Raw genomic sequence first — 17,327 nt, forward strand, 5'->3', positions numbered from 1 at the left:
TCCGTTTCGCCTCTCTCTTTTCCACTCTTCCCTCTTTTCTCCCAGCTTCCCTCTCTCCTTCCTTTCTTCCCCGTGGGATTAGCCTAGCAGGAAGCCAGCTTTCCGTCACTCTCTCTCTCTTTGTGTGACACTCACACTGCTCCCAGCAGCCTCTCTGCCCCAGCGGCCAGCCTCACCATCGGGTTCGACATTCCGAGAGGGACGCTACGGCACTGGTGTCACATCCACTAAACCTTCAACCTCCACCCTGTTCAAAGACTACAGCACTGGGGTCAGAGGTGGCCCACAGACGCGGAGGGAAACGTGTGTGTAAGTGGGTAAAGCAGAGTATGTGTTTGTAAGAGTGAAGCGGTACCGCACGTGTGCCAGTGTGTATGGAAAGAAAGGGAAAGATCGAGAACAGTTTCATTCCAAAATTAAAAAGTGCTGTCCAACCAGAAGTACATGCAACTGGGGCTAGGGCTCTTATCATACTGGTCACCCAATGAAGCCTGGCTACTCAACACAATTCCTAATCACCTAGGGAGAGATAGTCACTAGCCCTCTTCACGAGGGCTGCCCAAATCATCGAATTCGCATCGAAATCGCAATATTTACATGTGCAATAGCCATATTCCAAGAGATCCACATCGCATGCAATATTCTGAAACGCATCTCAGACGCGTGTAACGTCTGTTTTTATCGTTTACTCTTCCCACACACACGCCAAGTGCCGCCCGTCACTCAAGCAGCAGAGTTCCACCTCCTGGCTATTAGATTCACTAGAAGTTTTCATGCTTTTCTGTTAGGTCAATGCAGTCAGACGATTGCTCCAAACAAAAATGATGCTGCTTTCCACGTTGCTTCTTAATATAAGTCATTCCATTTCGATGATTACAACATTTCACACAAGTGTTTATCTTTATTGTCAAATCGCAATCGCAATTCGATTTTTCTCCCATATCGTGCAGCCCTACCCTTCACAAACCTCTATGAGCAGAATCCTACTGAGGTAACCAGGGAACATTCAGTAAGCTTCTGAGGGCTTCATACTAAGGCCAAGGATATACTGTACTGTACATACAGTTGAAGTGGGAAGTTTACATACATCTTAGCCAAATACATTTAAACTCACAATTCCTGGCATTTAATCGTAGTAAGAATTCCCTGTCTTAGGTCAGTTAGGATCACCACTTTATTTTAAGAATGTGACTGTCTTAGGTCAGTTAGGATCACCACTTTATTTTAAGAATATGAAATGTCAGAATAATAGTAGAGAGAATGATTTATTTCAGCTTTTATTTCTTTCATCACATTCCCAGTGGGTCAGAAGTTTACATACACTTAAATTGTGGTCAAACGTTTCAGGTAGCCTTCCACAAGCTTCCCACAATAAGTTGGGTGAATTTTGGCCCATTCCTCCTGACAGAGCTGGTGTAACTGAGTCAGGTTTGTAGGCCTCCTTGCTCGCACACACTTTTTCAGTTCTGCCCACAAATGTTCTATAGGATTGAGGTCAGGGCTTTGTGATGGCCACTCCAATACCTTGACTGTGTTGTCCTTAAGCCATTTTGCCACAACTTTGGAAGTATGCTCGGGGTCATTGTCCATTTGGAAGACCCATTTGTGACCAAGCTTTAACTTCCTGACTGATATCTTGAGATGTTGCTTCAATATATCAACATAATTTTCTCCCTCATGATGCCATCCATTTTGTGAAGTGCACCAGTCCCTTCTGCAGCAAAGCACCCCCACAACATGATGCTGCCACCCCCGTGCTTCACGGTTGGGATGGTGTTCTTTGGCTTGCAGGCCTCCCCTTTTTTCCTCCAAACATAACGGTGGTCATTATGGCCAAAAAGTTATGTTTCATGTTTCATCAGACCAGAGGACATTTCTCTAAAAAGTACCATCTTTGTCCCCATGTACAGTTGCAAACCGTAGTCTGGCTTTTTTATGGCGGTTTTGGAGCAGTGGCTTGTTCCTTGCTGAGCGGCCCTTCAGGTTATGTCGATATAGGACTTGTTTTACTGTGGATATATACTTTTGTACCTGTTTCCTCCAGCATCTTCACAAGGTCCTTTGCTGTTGTTCTGGGATTGATTTGCACCTTTCGCACCAAAGTACGTTCATCTCTAGGAGACAGAACGCGTCTCCTTCCTGAGCAGTATGACGGCTGCGTCGTCTCATGGTGTTTATACTTGCGTACTATTGTTTGTACAGATGAACGTGGTACCTTCAGGCGTTTGGAAATTGCTCCCAAGGATGAACCAGACTTGTGGAGGTCTACAATTTATTTTCTAAGGTCTTGGCTGATTTCTTTTGATTTTCCCATGATGTTAAGCAAAGAGGCACTGAGTTTGAAGGTAGGCCTTGAAATACATTCACAGGTACACCTCCTATTGACTCAAATGATGTCAGTTAGCCAATCAGAAGCTTCTAAAGCCACATTATCTTCTGGAATTTTCCAAGCTGTTTAAAGTCCCAGTCAACTTAGTGTATGTAAACTTCTGACCCACTGGAATTGTGATAGTGAATTATAAGTGAAATAATCTGGTTAGTAAACAATTGTTGGAATAATGAATTGTCATGCACAAAGTAGATGTCCTAACCGACTTGCCAAAACTATAGTTTGTTAACAAGAAATCTGTGGAGTGGTTGAAAAACGAGTTTGAATGACTCCGACCTAAGTGTGTGTAAACTTCCGACTTCAACTGTATACAACCCATAAAGCACAGTTGGTTGTACCAAGCTACTGTGGCCTCCATCAGCCCCGCAATGTAATATTATTGGTTAGGAAGGCAGGCGTGGTCTGGTAGGATTTAGTGTGGCAGAGCCCAGGGAAGCCCAGGTAAGAGCTCTCCCAAAGTGGGGTAATATAACCTCAGGACAGATGTCAGGAATGACTTACATTCATATTCAAGCTGAACTGCATGAGAAGCACATGTTTCATTTGAAGAGCGCGAGAGAGAGAGCGAGAGCGAGAGAGAGAGCGAGAGAGAGCGCGAGAGCGAGAGAGAGCTATGCTAAATTTCAGCTCTAATCTACTGTGGGGAAAGAGAGGATGGAGGAGAAACAAAGGGAGGACAGTTCAGTTTGAGAACTGGGAGAAGTGTGGGAGGAGGGGGAGATGACGGATAGAAAAGTTCATATCCCAAACAAATGAGTACAGAGCGGTGCCCTTGGGATCTTTCTGACACTAATCCCCCACCTGGACTGTCCAACACCCACACACACACACACACACACACACACACCCTCCCCCCACCCACACACACACCCACACAGAAATATTGCCAGACAAAGACGGTTCAGTGTAGTGGTCCCTGCTGTCCTTGATTCTTGGAGGAGATAAGTTCTTTATTAGCACCTCTGATTCTCCCATGGGGCTTTGCTGCTGCTCTCCCACTGCTCTGTGGCCTTAGCGCAGTATGGAACGCCAATAGAAAGGTTGTGTGTGTGCATGTGTGTGTGCCGTGCGACTGCAGGATGTACCTGGTGAATTAGCCAGATGGGGCTTAGACAGAAAGCGGCGAGCCGAAAGGTCCCTCTGTGCTTCACCCCGCTCTCAGCCTCTCAGGCTTAGTTTACACAAGAAGGTCATTTTAATCAGGCGAATGCCAGGCAACCTAATCTGCAGGTCTTTGCTTGAGCATAAACAGAGGATATCATTGGGCTCAGAGTGGCTCAGATACCAGTAGTCATGGAAAAGTAATTTAGTGAACCTGACCTTGAGACCCAAATCCCTTCCTGGCCTCTCTAGCCTCCTAGCCTCTACCCCCTGCTCGTCTCACACTCTCTCTACTGGAGTAGGGGACAACCAGGATGAAAGTAACACTTTCTTTTCTAATTACTCAGAGATTGATAGAGCTAGAGACACCATATTTTATGACTAACAACTTATATATGTCCTCTACCATTAGCAACTGTAATTTCATTTCTAGGGTAAATGAGTTGATATTAAATAGACAGAGAACAGAACTACTGCAACGTTACTTTTGTACCTGCTGGTGGGGTGTGAGTAACACAGCCTTGGGACAGAAGTAACAGCTGGCGAGAAGGGCACAATATCTGTCTTTTATCCATGTTTCAGGTTTGTAATGCTCGTTACTTTCAACAAATGTACTATCAGCCACGATTTCATGTTCGTGTTGATTTGAATAATTCATGCCATAGGTTCAGAATTTATGAAAATGAACCACACATCAACATCGCAAATGTTGCGCAACCACAATATTTTGCCTTTAATATTAAAATTGGATTAAAATAGATCACATAATAGCTATAATAACGATAATTGTCTCATCTCACTTCAATGGGAATGTAGTAAGAGATGCTTTTCACCATTTTCACTGACTATTCATGCTTAGCCCTACCAATCTGGTTCGAGTGTTGGGCCAGTAACCCGAAAGGTTGCTGGATTGAATCCCCGAGTTGACAAGGTAAAAATCTGTCGTTCTGCCCCTGAGCAAGGCAGTTAACTCACTGTTCCCCGGGCCACGAAGAAGTGGATGTTGATTACGGCAGCCCCCCCCCCCCGCACCTCTCTGATTCAGAGGGGTTGGGTTAAATGCGGAAGACACATATTTCAGTTGAAGGAAACTCATCATGCATTTCACATTTCCATGGCTTGACACAAGGTAATTGACCCCCAGAATCAGAAAGATATGTATTTTTTTAGCACTAACCTGTCGATAAAAGCTTACCGTGTGTCAGAAGTTGATCCATAAAGTCAATTGATTAAGTCATTCTAATGTCATATATCATTTTCAAACTTTCAGTCACTTGTTGATATTTTGCCAACACTACAAAAGCAATATGAACTAGAGGAGGCAATGGCCTGTGCGTAAACTTTTAATTTATTTTATTCCAGGTCATCAGTTAACATTGTGTTACTTTCGTCCTACCCGTCTCTCCTGTAACTTCTCCCAGGCTAACGCCAAAGACTAGCTAGCACGATACTTGAAAACGATGCTGTCATTTAGTCACTAGACGGGTTAAGAAAATGTGGAACCTTAAACAATTCAACACAACTCTACAACTGAAAAACACTTCCGGGTCAATTTTTCTGTTGTACTTACATCGCTCAAAACCTCTTTCTGTTGATCACTCTGCGAAAAAAAAAATTTTTTGCAGGGAGCTTGTCCTCCTCATTAGGAACATGCTGACTTCACTGCGTCATTCTATCTGAGAAAATGGGCATGTTACTTTCGTCCCAGCTCTCCCCTACTCATAGTCCTGGTTCGTGCTTAAGACCATTATTCCAGCAGTGTAAGAACACATCGCTGACCTACCTTAGGAAACTATAGGAGTTCTCATACTCACGCATACATGAGAGAATACACGTATGCATGCATGCACACAAACACACACCAACCCACACTACCACCAAACCAATCAGATTCAATGTTCTAAGATTGAATCCTGTGGATGCCAGAGTAGAAGGGAGAGCAACAAACATCCCATTTCTCACGTGTCCGTGTGTCAGAGACTCAGAGTCAGACTAACGGATGAATGAGCAGACAGACCCAGACCCTTCCCAAACACAGGGGGCTTACCCAGACCCCTAAACCCCAGATCCAGCACTGCCTAGGAGGGGGAAAGACATAACTCAGGACCCTGCCTGTTGTCTAGTGTGTGTGGGGTGTGTGTGTGTATGTGCACTCTGTGCACTACGGTCCTGGTTAGACTTTCTGGGCTGTTTTGCTAGTCCTGCRTTACCTATACTCCCAGTGGAGAGAACATGCCGGGGACACTGGGTAATGAGCTTTACTTACACTCGCCCTCTGTCTTTATGTCTGATACAGACGATCGCATCTCTAAACTCTCTCTCGTCTCAGTCCCCTCTGTACCATTCTCTCGGTCTCCTGCCTTGCTACTACTGTTCGAAACGTTGTCTGTCTTCACCTGGCTGATAAGGTACCGATAAGGCCTCATTCCTATGGCACACACACACACACACACACACACACACACACACACACACACACACACACACACACCACCCACACACACACCACACACCAAAACACCACACACACACACACACACACACACACACACACACACACACACACACACACACACACACACACACACACACACACACACACACACACACACACACACACACACACACACACACACACACACACACACACAACAGAGAGAGGTTTGGACTGTGTTTCCCAGGTCTCTGCAGGAAGCACAGCCGCCAGGGCAGTCTTGTTATCATCGTGTCTGATTTCTGGTGTGTCATAGTGGAGGAGAGGAGAGGCAGAGAGGTGGGGGGGGGGGGAGAGGAGAAAGTGAGAGAGGAGGAGAGCCGCCGGCCCGCCGCCTGCCTGTCTGAGCGCTCCAGAAAGCATACCATTAGCTTCTCTCTCCAGCCAGAGCCCTTGCTAATGAAAAGCAGAGCTCTTTTACATCTCAGAAATAACACCGACACATCTATCATTTATTACAGGAACCCCCCCCTCAGCCGCAGTTAACATTTCGTAGGCACTACCTGTTGCTGTGAAAGGATGTTGGAACCACAGAATAAGAATCACTACATTTTAGTCATTTAGCAGACGCTCTTATCCTGAGCGACTTACAGGAGCAATTGGGGTTGAGTGACTTGCTCAAGGGCACATTGACAGATGTTTCACCTAGTCAGCTCAGGGATTCAAACCAGCCTAACGCGCTTAACCGCTAGGGTACCTGCCACCCCACTATTTCTATGTCTACGACTAATTTATATATACAGCTATTATGTATACAGTACCAGTCAAAGTTTGGACACACCTACTCATTTCAGGGGTTTTCTTTATTTTGACTATTTCTACATTGTAGAATAATAGTGAAGACATCAATACTATGAAATAACACATATGGAATAATGTAGTAACCAAAAAAGTGTTAAACAAATCAAAATATATTGTATATTTGAGATTCTTCAAAGTAGACAGCCTTTGCCTTGATGACAGCTTTGCACACTCTGGGCATTCTCTCAACCAGCTTCATGAGGTAGTCACCGGGAATGCCTTTCAATTAACAAGTGTGCCTAATTTGTGGAATTTCTGTCCTTCTTAATGCGTTTGAGCCAATCAGTTGTGTAGCGACAAGGCAGGGGTGCTATACAGAAGATAGCCCTACTTGCTAAAAGGCCAAGTCCATATTTTGTCAAGAACAGCTCAAATAAGCAAAGAGAAATGACAGTCCATCATTACTTTAAGACACGAAGGTCAGTCAATCCGGAACATTTCAAGAACTTTGAAAGTTTCTTCAAGTGCAGTCGCAAAAACCATTCAGCGCTAGGATGAAACTGGCTCTCATGAGGACTGCCACAGGAAAGGAAGACCAAATTTGAGATTTTTCTTTCCAACCACTGTGTCTTTGTGAGACGCAGAGTAGGTGAACGGATCATCTCTGCATGTGTGATTCCCACCATGAAGCATGGAGGTGGTGGTGTGGGGGTGATTTTCTGGTGACACTGTCTGTGATTTATTTAGAATTCAAGGCACACTTAACCAGCATGGCTACCACAGCATTCTGCAGCCATCCCATCTGGTTTGTGCTTAGTGGGACTATCATTTGTTTTCAACAGGACAATGACCCAACTCACCTCCAGGCTGTGTAAGTGCTATTTGACCAAGGAGAGTGCTGCATTAGATGACCTGGCATCCAGAATCACCCGACTTCAACCCAGTTAAGATCTTTGGGATGAGTTGGACCGCAGAGTGAAGGAAAAGCAGCCAACAAGTGCTCAGCATATGTGGGAACTCCTTCAAGACTGTTGGAAAAGCATTTCAGGTAAAGCTGGTTGAGAGAATGCCAAGAGTGTGCAAAGCTGACATCAAGGCAAAGGGTGGCTACTTTGAAGAATCTAATTTCTTTTATATATTTTGATTTGTTTAACACTTTTTTGGTTACTACATGATTCCATATGTTATTTCATAGTTTTGATATCTTCACTATTATTCTAAAATGTAGAAAATAGTAAAAACAACGAAAAACCCTTGAATGAGTAGGTGTGTCCAAACTTTTGACTGGTACTGTATAATTTTACAAATTCTAGTTCTAAAATGGAATGTGTGCCTCGTAAATACAAATAGCTATGCCATTTAGCAGACGCCTTTATCCAAAGCGACTTACAGTCATGGGTGCATACATTTTTCATATGGGTGGTCCCGGGAATCAAACCCAGAATCCTGGCATTGCAAGCACCATGCGCTCCCAACTGAGCCACAAAGGACCATAAAATATTTGTAAAAAAATTTGACATGACGTGTGTGATGGCCTACGTGTGTGGTGCGTGTTGTTGTTAATCTCACTGACCAACTGACAGAGTCAGAGAGAGGAGGGGGGGGGGGGGTATCACAAAAGGAGCTTTGTGAACCACTCATGGGAGAAAGAGAGCAGGGAAAACATTTAAACAAATTGGTTGCGCAACAAAGAGGTCCTCTCTGAAACGCTTGTCCAGAGACAGTTATAGATGGCAGTAATGTTTTTGTAACTCTACAGGGTAGTGGTTGACTGACTGACGGCTATGGCCGAGACAGTGACAGACATCGTTCCCTGTCCGTTTTTACAATGCTGAATCCACCACATTTGTATGGAGGAAAGTACTGTCGGTAGATACGATAAACAGAAGACCTATTCTTTTTAGGGTAGTTCCATCACTTTCATCATCTTATAACTCAAGGTTGGGGTTCTCTTGGTCTTGGTACAGTTTAGCTAGGAGCGTAAACTATGCTTTTGGGAGCATACAGTACAGTCTGGTGGCCATTTCTCTACACCTCCATGCAATCTAAATCCATTTACCAGCTGGTGTAAAGGGGTGAAGGGGTCAAATTTCCCCAATCTGCTTAATACAACACTTAGAAGAGAGCTTCTCACTTTAAATCAGCCGTCCAGGTGGCGGTTCCTTCTACGATGAAGGAAACACACAGGAGAGTTACACGGAACCCAAACCGGCTGCGCCATCGTGCATAAATTTATTTTGCCCCCCCCACACCAAACGCGATCACAACACGCAGGTTAAAATATCAAAACAAACTCTGAACCAATTACATTCATTTGGGGACAGGTCTAAAAGCATTAAACCTTCATTAAACCTTCATGGCAATTTAGCTAGCTAGCTTGCACTTTTAATTTGTCCTGGGATATAAACATTGAGTTGTTATTTTACCTGAAATGCACAAGGTCCTCTACTCCGACAATTAATCCACACATAAAATGGTCAACCAAATCGTTTCTAGTCATCTCTCCTCCTTCTAGGCCTTTTCTTCTCTGGACTTTATATTGCGATTGGCAACTTTCATAAATTAGGTGCATTAGCGCCACCGACCTCGTTCGTCTTTCAGTCACCCACGTGGGTATAACCAATGAGGAGAAGGCACGTGGGTACCTGCTTCTATACACCAATGAGGAGATGGGAGAGTCAGTACTTGCAGCGCGATCTGCGTCAGAAATAGAACTGACTTCTATTTTAGCCCTTGGCAACGCAGATGCTCGTTGGCGCACGCGAGCAGTGTGGGTGCAATAATTGAATAATATAGTGGCACATTGTTTTTGCTCCAAATGTTAAAAAAAAGCCCCAAAAACTTAACTTTGTACAGTTTCTGACCTAAACTATACAAGTAAATAAAAAAATGCTACTCACAGTTTGCTGCACTCACAAAACAAATATTAACCAACAAGGCTCTTGATCCAGGAGGGGATTCTCTGCTGTTTGCAGGTGAATGCTTAACTTTTTTACGAAGCTAACCACTTAGCTAGATAGCTAACTAGCTACTAAATTAGCAAACCAAACGCACAACCGCAGAGCATTTAGCACGTTTTAGACAGTTAACGTAACAGTTTCAAGACATTTAGCTGTGAATTTTATTCTGTAGCAAGATCACCTGCTACATGCTGCCTGACAGTGAGTGACTGACAAGGCTCCGGTCTCTGGTCGTTGTGTGCTTGTAAACAAACACCACATGACACGACACTGAGGGTTACCATAAGCAACATAATAATGTGACAGATGAAATGAAGAACATAAAAATGCTCTTTATCTCCTAACGTATTGCACAAGTTGACTGCAGGTATGTACTTAAAAAGTAGCTACAATTATTCAAAATCTATTAAAAATCTATTAAAAAACTTTAAATAGTTTAAACGATATTGAAAAACCATACCATGGCTTTTTCCAAATACCCCAGCATACAGTATACGGTATACCGCCCAAGCCAAATAGAGACAGTATAAGAGAGAGGGAGGGAGGGAGGGAGGGAGAGAGAGGAAGAAGGAGGGAGAGAAGGAGAGAGGGAGAGAGAGCGAGAGGGTGTGTAAGAGAGAGTAGTGAGAAAGTTGGAGAAAGAACAATAGTGTATTAGAAAGTATGACAAAGAGAGGGAGAGAGAGATAGACGGAGCGAAAGAGCTTGTGACGGAACACTGGTGTCTTTTGACCCTCTCACTGTGGTGGGGGGGGAGGAGGGGGCAGGGGGTGTGTAAGGTCTGTTATGGAACACCTGCCTCCACTTAACCCCTCTCAGGCGTTCTGCTTGAGCTGCCTCTTTCAGCCCTCTCTCTCCGGTCCCCGTTCTGCCCCCATTCATGCATGGGGCGTCCCGCAGGCACAGGGGCCTCTGTCCCTCTCCTTCCCAAACACCAGGCCAGTTGGGGGCCTTTAGGACTGGGGTTGGCCCTGGGGACGGGGCTGAGACTGAGGCAGCCACCCCCAAACTCTCAAAGCCAGTCAGCCACCATCTGCATTCATGTCACGCTAGTCCAATCCCCCCATCATACATTGGCAAAGACTGGGGCAGAAATACACACACACACACATGCACGCACACACACACAAATACCCACAAACACCAATGCACAACACCAACACCCACACATACATCATCCCCAACCCCAGCCCAACTGATCGTGATGCCAATCAAGGGCGTCTGTTAGGTCAAGAGTTATTCACATCACATTAGAGGACATGGGGTTCCTCTATTCAGGACCCACCACAGGCAAGGCCCCCCTTTCCCCACGCCTCGTAAAAGACTGGCCCCTCTCCTCACCCCCTTCCTCTCGCCCTGACTCTCCCTCTTCGCCCCCAAATCCCTGATCCCCTAAACTCGCTTTCCTTTCCCCCTCTTTTTCTCTTCTCCCCTGGCCCCTATCCTCTTTCCCTTTGACCATGAACCATAGCTGCAGTGTTCCCTGGTCCAATTACTCTGATTACCCATGTCTACATTAGGCACCGCCCCCTGTCCCTGGTAATGGCTTCTCTGGGGTGGCTGTCCCTAAACTGTGTGTGGTAGTTCTCATCACTAGGTTTGTTTAATATGGTGTCTGAGCCGGAGAAGAGGCTGTATTACAACTGAGAGACAGTCCCCATTGGGATCTCTCTCTCTGTGTCTCTCTCTCTGTGTCTCTGTCTCTCTCTCTCTCTCTCTCGACTCCAGCTGCTTCCAATGTTCTGAGAATCTCTATTCCCTTTCCTTGAAAAAATACTTGAAAAACACAAAGAATGCAGTTTTAGTTGAAACATAACCAGTATTGTCAAAGAGTAGGTGCTAAGTAAAACGAAACGGAACAGCTTTATTCTCTTACCGGCAGTTTGAGAAATAGCAACGCACAGTGATCTGGCTGATTCAGGAGCTTTTCGTTGGAGCGAGTTACACAGTTACACTACAGTAGTCACTCAGTACTATGAACATTCTTCAACGTTCAACTGTTCAATGCCAAAGAATTCACAACTTCCTCAGAACTCCTTAACCTTTTACTGCAGTGGGTTAAGTCAGGGCCACACAGAGTGTTTCTTGGTAGTTCTAAACAAATCCACTTTGAAACAAAAGTATACACCTCACACACATGGTTATGGGCTTAAACAAAAGAAGACACCTGTACCATGTCAGGTATAGAGTTGAAATGTATTCAGTTTTGCATACCAATGTTACATTTTGTATACATCAAGGAAAACTGAAATATAACAAAACCATTTGACTTTTTTTTTGTTTGTTTATTAATTATGAAATGATTAAAATGATGAATAACATCCCTCCCATGAGGCCACTATGTAATTTGACTGTAGAAAAAGGGCTACAGAGCCTTTATCCATTTTACACTCGTACCCGTATAGGCCTAACACGGAACCCAAACCGGCTGTGCGCGTGCGCCATCGTGCGCTATCGTGCATACATTTATTTTGTCCCCCTACACCAAACGCGATCACGACACGCAGGTTAAAATATCAAAACAAACTCTGAACCAATTACATTAATTTGGGGACAGGTCGAAAAGTATTAAACATGCATGGCAATTTAGCTAGTTAGCTTGCTGTTGCTAGCTAATTTGTCCTGGGATATAAATATTGAGTTGTTATTTTACCTGAACTGCACAATGTCCTCTACTCCGACAATTAATCCACACACAAAACGGTCAACTGAATCGTTTCTAGTCATCTCCCCTTCCAGGCTTTTTCATCGTTGAACTTATATGGTGATCGCATCTACACTTTCATAGTATTACCACGACTTCGTCTTTCAATCACCCACATGGGTATAACCAATGAGGAGATGGCACGTGGGTACCTGCTTCTATAAACCAATGAGGAGATGGGAGGCAGGACTTTCAGCGCGATCTGCGTCAGAAATAGGAATGACTTCTATTTTAGCCCTTGGCAACGCAGACGCTCGTTGGCGCGCCCGTGAGTCCTTAACGTGCACTTCACATTTCCGTAGCATAAACCTACAGTTGAAGTCGGAAGTTTACATACACCTTAGCCAAATACATTTAAACTCAGTTTTCCACAATTCCTGACATTTAATCCTAGTAAAAATTCCCTGTTTTAGGTCAGCTAGGATCACCACTTTATTTTAAGAATGTCAAATGTCAGAATAATAGTAGAGCAGAATGATTTCAGCTTTTATTTCTTTCATCACATTCCCAGTGGGTCAGAAGTTTGCATACACTCAATTAGTATTTGGTAGCATTGCCTTTAAATTGTTTAACTTGGGTCAAACGTTTTGGGTAGTCTTCCACAAGCTTCCCACAATAAGTTGGGTGAATTTTGGCTTTGTGGTCAGGGCTTTGTGATGGCCACTCCAATACCTTGACTTTGATGTCCTTAAGCCATTTTGCCACAACTTTGGAAGTATGCTTGGGGTCATTGTCCATTTGGAAGACACATTTGCAACCAAGCTTTAACTTCCTGACTGATGTCTTGAGATGTTGCTTCAATATATCCACATAATTTCCCACCCTCATGATGCCATCCATTTTGTGAAGTGCACCAGTCCCTCCTGCAGCAAAGCACCCCCACAACATGATGCTGCCACCATCGTGCTTCACAGTTGGGATGGTGTTCTTCGGCTTGCAAACCTCCCCCTTTTTCCTCCTAACATAACGATGGTCATTATGGCCAAACAGATCTATTTTTGTTTCATCAGACCAGAGGACATTTCTCCAAAATGTACTATCTTTGTCTCCATGTGCAGTTGCAAACCGTAGTCTGTCTTTTTTTATGGCGGTTTTGGAGCAGCCTTTCAGATTATGGCGATATAGGACTCGTTTTACTGTGGATATAGATACTTTTGTACCTGTTTCCTCCAGCATCTTCAAAAGGTCCTTTGCTGTTGTTCTTGGATTGATTTGCACTTTTTGCACAAAAGTACTTTCATCTCTAGGAGACAGAATACGTCTCCTTCCTGAGCGGTATGACGGCTGCGTGGTCCCATGGTGTTTATACTTGTGTACTATTGTTTGTACAGATGAACGTTTGGAAATTGCTCCCAAGGATGAACCAGACTTGTGCAGGTCTACAATTTTTTTCTGCGGTCTTGGCTGATTTCTTTTGATTTTCCCATGATATCAAGCAAAGAGGCACTGAGTTTGAAGGTAGGCCTTGAAATACATCCACAGGTACACCTCCAATTGACTCAAATGATGTCAATTAGCCTATCAGAAGCTTCTAAAGCCATGACATCATTTTCTGGAATTTTCCAAGCTGTTTAAAGGCACAGTCAACTTAGTGTACATAAACTTCTGGCCCACTGGAAATGTGATACAGTGAATTATAAGTGAAATAATCTGTCTGTAAACAATTGTTGGAAAAATAACTTGTGTCATGCACAAAGTAGATGTCCTAACCGACTTGCCAGAACTATAGTTTGTTAACAAGACATTTGTGGAGTGGTTGAAAAACAAGTTTTAATGACTCCAACCTAAGTGTATGGAAACTTCCAACTTCAACTGCATGTCATATACAGTGTCAACATTTATGATCACTATGTTTGATGTACAGTTACAAGATGACATGGCGTCACATCCCTGGGTTGTTCTGAACAGAATGAGCCTGTTTGTCTATTGTGAAGACAATTTGCCACAAAACACGCATCTGAATGACTCCTTTCTATGCGCACCAGAGTTACGATCTGTTTCTCTGACTTTCCCTGTGAAAGCCTACATGCAACATCGTATTTTATAACTTAACTATTCATGTTGGCAATAGAACAAGCTTTCAAATGATGCCCGCCTGACTCAGTTTTTGGATTGCGTAAACACCAGTAATTGTGTGAGGGCGGGGATGCAGGGTTGTGTTCCAAACAAAACAACTACGAGGGTGCTTGCTTCAGTCCCTCAATGGCACAGCTAGGAGAGATTAAAAAATAAAAGTTGAAGACTTAATTATTTAGGAACTGTGCACAGTTTGGAGAGGTGTGTGTCCACTTGGAGACACCAGTTAGTCCTCTCACTCAAACCCTTGTCATGTTTTAGTCTTATGTTGCACCTACCCCACATTTTCCAGGAATATTCTTATCACGTTGCTGAATGTATTCCGCGTTTTTTCAGATTTGGTTATTAACAAATGCCGCGAAAAGTACAGTAAATATAAAATGCACATCAAATCAACGGTGTAATGATTGGTTCAGTCTTGTGTGAGGTGAACTGTTGTGTCCTCAACTTTGGTCTAATAATATTCCCATGATCTCCAAACTGTTCCCTTTCAATTTCTAACATGCTTATACATATGCTTTTCATATTTCTTCTGTAAGAAACATTTCAATTTAGCCCTATCCATATAGGCTAATTCCCACAGGTGTAAAGGGTTAAGTACCTCTACCAAATAATATCCAGCTAAACATTTTGGGAAATATTTAAACACATCCTGTGTTTTAGCAACTTAATCGAGCGATTCGCAAGAACTGAAGCACTCCTTTCGGTATGCTCTCCGTTCCCCCTCAACTCTGATGATGTAAGAGTGGTTACCGGGAGACAGGTCTGACTGACAGCCAGGTGGTACTTTAGCGGTGTAAGATGAGCGAGATTGGCCGTAACCACGACTACGTTGTTTATTCACCGGCCAACTGGTGTGAAACACTGATATCCTGTGACCGAGGGCGAGAGGAAAAGGCGCAAAAGGCTCCCAAATCTCCCCCTGATCCCTGCTTTGATAGACAGGGATCCTAAAATAACACCCACCACGGTGCCCTCTTCCTGCCCAGAGGAGGGAGACCGGGAGAGAGAGGAAGGGAGGGAAAGAGGGAAATGGAGAGTGGCAGGGAAAGAAAGACAGGGGAATTGAAGGAAATGAGGGGAAAAGGGAGAGAGTGACAGAGGGAAATGAGTAGCTAGAGAACTGACCAGGGAAGCATTGGCAGATAGAAAACTCTTGAGAGTGGGTAGTACTATTTTTAGGTGTCAGAGAAAGGAAAGTTAGGGGTGTTGATGGGTGATCCTATGGGGGGATGGATGGGATGGGATGGTCTTGGTCCTGCATGGCTGCTGACTATACACAACAAAACAACAACAGAGAAGGGAATGGAGAAGGGGATACCTAGTCAGTTGCTCAACTGAATGCATTCCACCAAAATGTGTCTTCCGCATTTAACCCAACCCCTCTGAATCAGAGAGGTGCGGGGGCTGCCGTAATCGACGTCATCCGCGCCCAGGGGGCAGTTGTTGTTGGGGCTTAACTGCTTTGCTCAAGGGCAGAACGGCAGATTTTTCCCACCTCAGGGATTCAAACCAGCGACCTTTCAGTTACAGGCCCAACGCTCTTAACTGCTAGGCTACCTGCTTTACTGGCCTGTGTTTCCACTTTCCCTCTCTCTCTTTCTTTCATTACGCCTGGTTCAGGGATTTCCCCCACTTTCGCTTTTGAAAAAAACAGTTGTGCATTAGTTTATGATATTCTGATACTTGCCTCTATCTGACAGTGCGGTCGGTGAGACAAAAGCTGCTTTTCTGTTCTGGAGGCTGATATCTCCTCTGGTCTCAGTAGAGAGGTGAAATATGCTGCTGGGGGATTGCTCTTGGCTCGTCTTCCGAGGGAAGAGGTTACCTTCTGGGGGATAGAGCTATGCTGCTATGCTGCCTGCTGGCCCGGACGGCCCCTAGCTGACAAACTGTTCTACATTGTTATCTTTATCTCTTTCTGGCTCCATGTAATTCTGCCGATTATTTTTCAGAACGGGCCAGGTCCGTGGAGGAATCTCCCCACAGAGGGAGCATGAAGCTGAGCTTGGCTGGCCCTAGAAAGGCCCTGGCTCTGGACCCTGGATAATGTTGAGGTTAAGAGAGAGGACACGGTACAGTGTGCACAGCAGGGATGGACTGTGTGTTTACTCACTGGAGTAAGCTTGGAGGCTGGAAACTCAGGTGGACTCTCTGGTATAGTACTGTAGCAGAGAGAGAGAAAGCGAGAGAGAGAAAGTGAGCGAGAGAAAGCGAGAGAGAGAAAGCGAGAGAGAAAGCAAGCGAGAGCGAGAGAGCGAGAGAGAGCAAGCGAGAGAGCGAGCGAGAGAGAAAGCGAGAGAGCGAGCGAGAGAGAAAGCGAGAGAGTGAGAGAGAGAAAGCGAGAGAGAGAAAGCGAGAGAGAGAAAGCGGGAGAGAGAACGCGAAAGAGAAAGCGAGCGAGAGCGAGAGCGAGAGAGCTGGAAGATGGAGTTGGGGAAAAGTGAAAGAAAATGTAAAGGAGAGAACGAGAAGTAGAGAAGAGGGAGGGATATAGAAAGAAAGAAAGAAAAAAAGAAAGAATGAAGTATTGTGAGGTAGTGAGAACCGGAGAGGTTCTCACTACCTCTCCGCTTCTCACTACGTGAGGTAGTGAGAACCAGAGAGCAGCTGGAAGTATTTTCCCCCTCAGTTACCAGGCAATGAAAAACCCACAGTCATCCAGATGGGACAGGGGGCATACACCTTCTACTAGAGAGTAAAGCAGCCAACCTGCATTCTCTGTATTATTTCACATATCTCTGCACCACAGCTAATTGCTTTCACGTTACTAAGCAACCAGGCCATCTTGGTGGCATTCCAAGACCACCTCTGTGACACCGAACGCTATAAACCCACCGTAGCGTAATTGCTTTGAACTTT

Source organism: Salvelinus sp. IW2-2015, linkage group LG13, assembly GCF_002910315.2.
Source record: "Salvelinus sp. IW2-2015 linkage group LG13, ASM291031v2, whole genome shotgun sequence".
In the NCBI taxonomy this organism is placed as follows: domain Eukaryota; kingdom Metazoa; phylum Chordata; class Actinopteri; order Salmoniformes; family Salmonidae; genus Salvelinus; species Salvelinus sp. IW2-2015.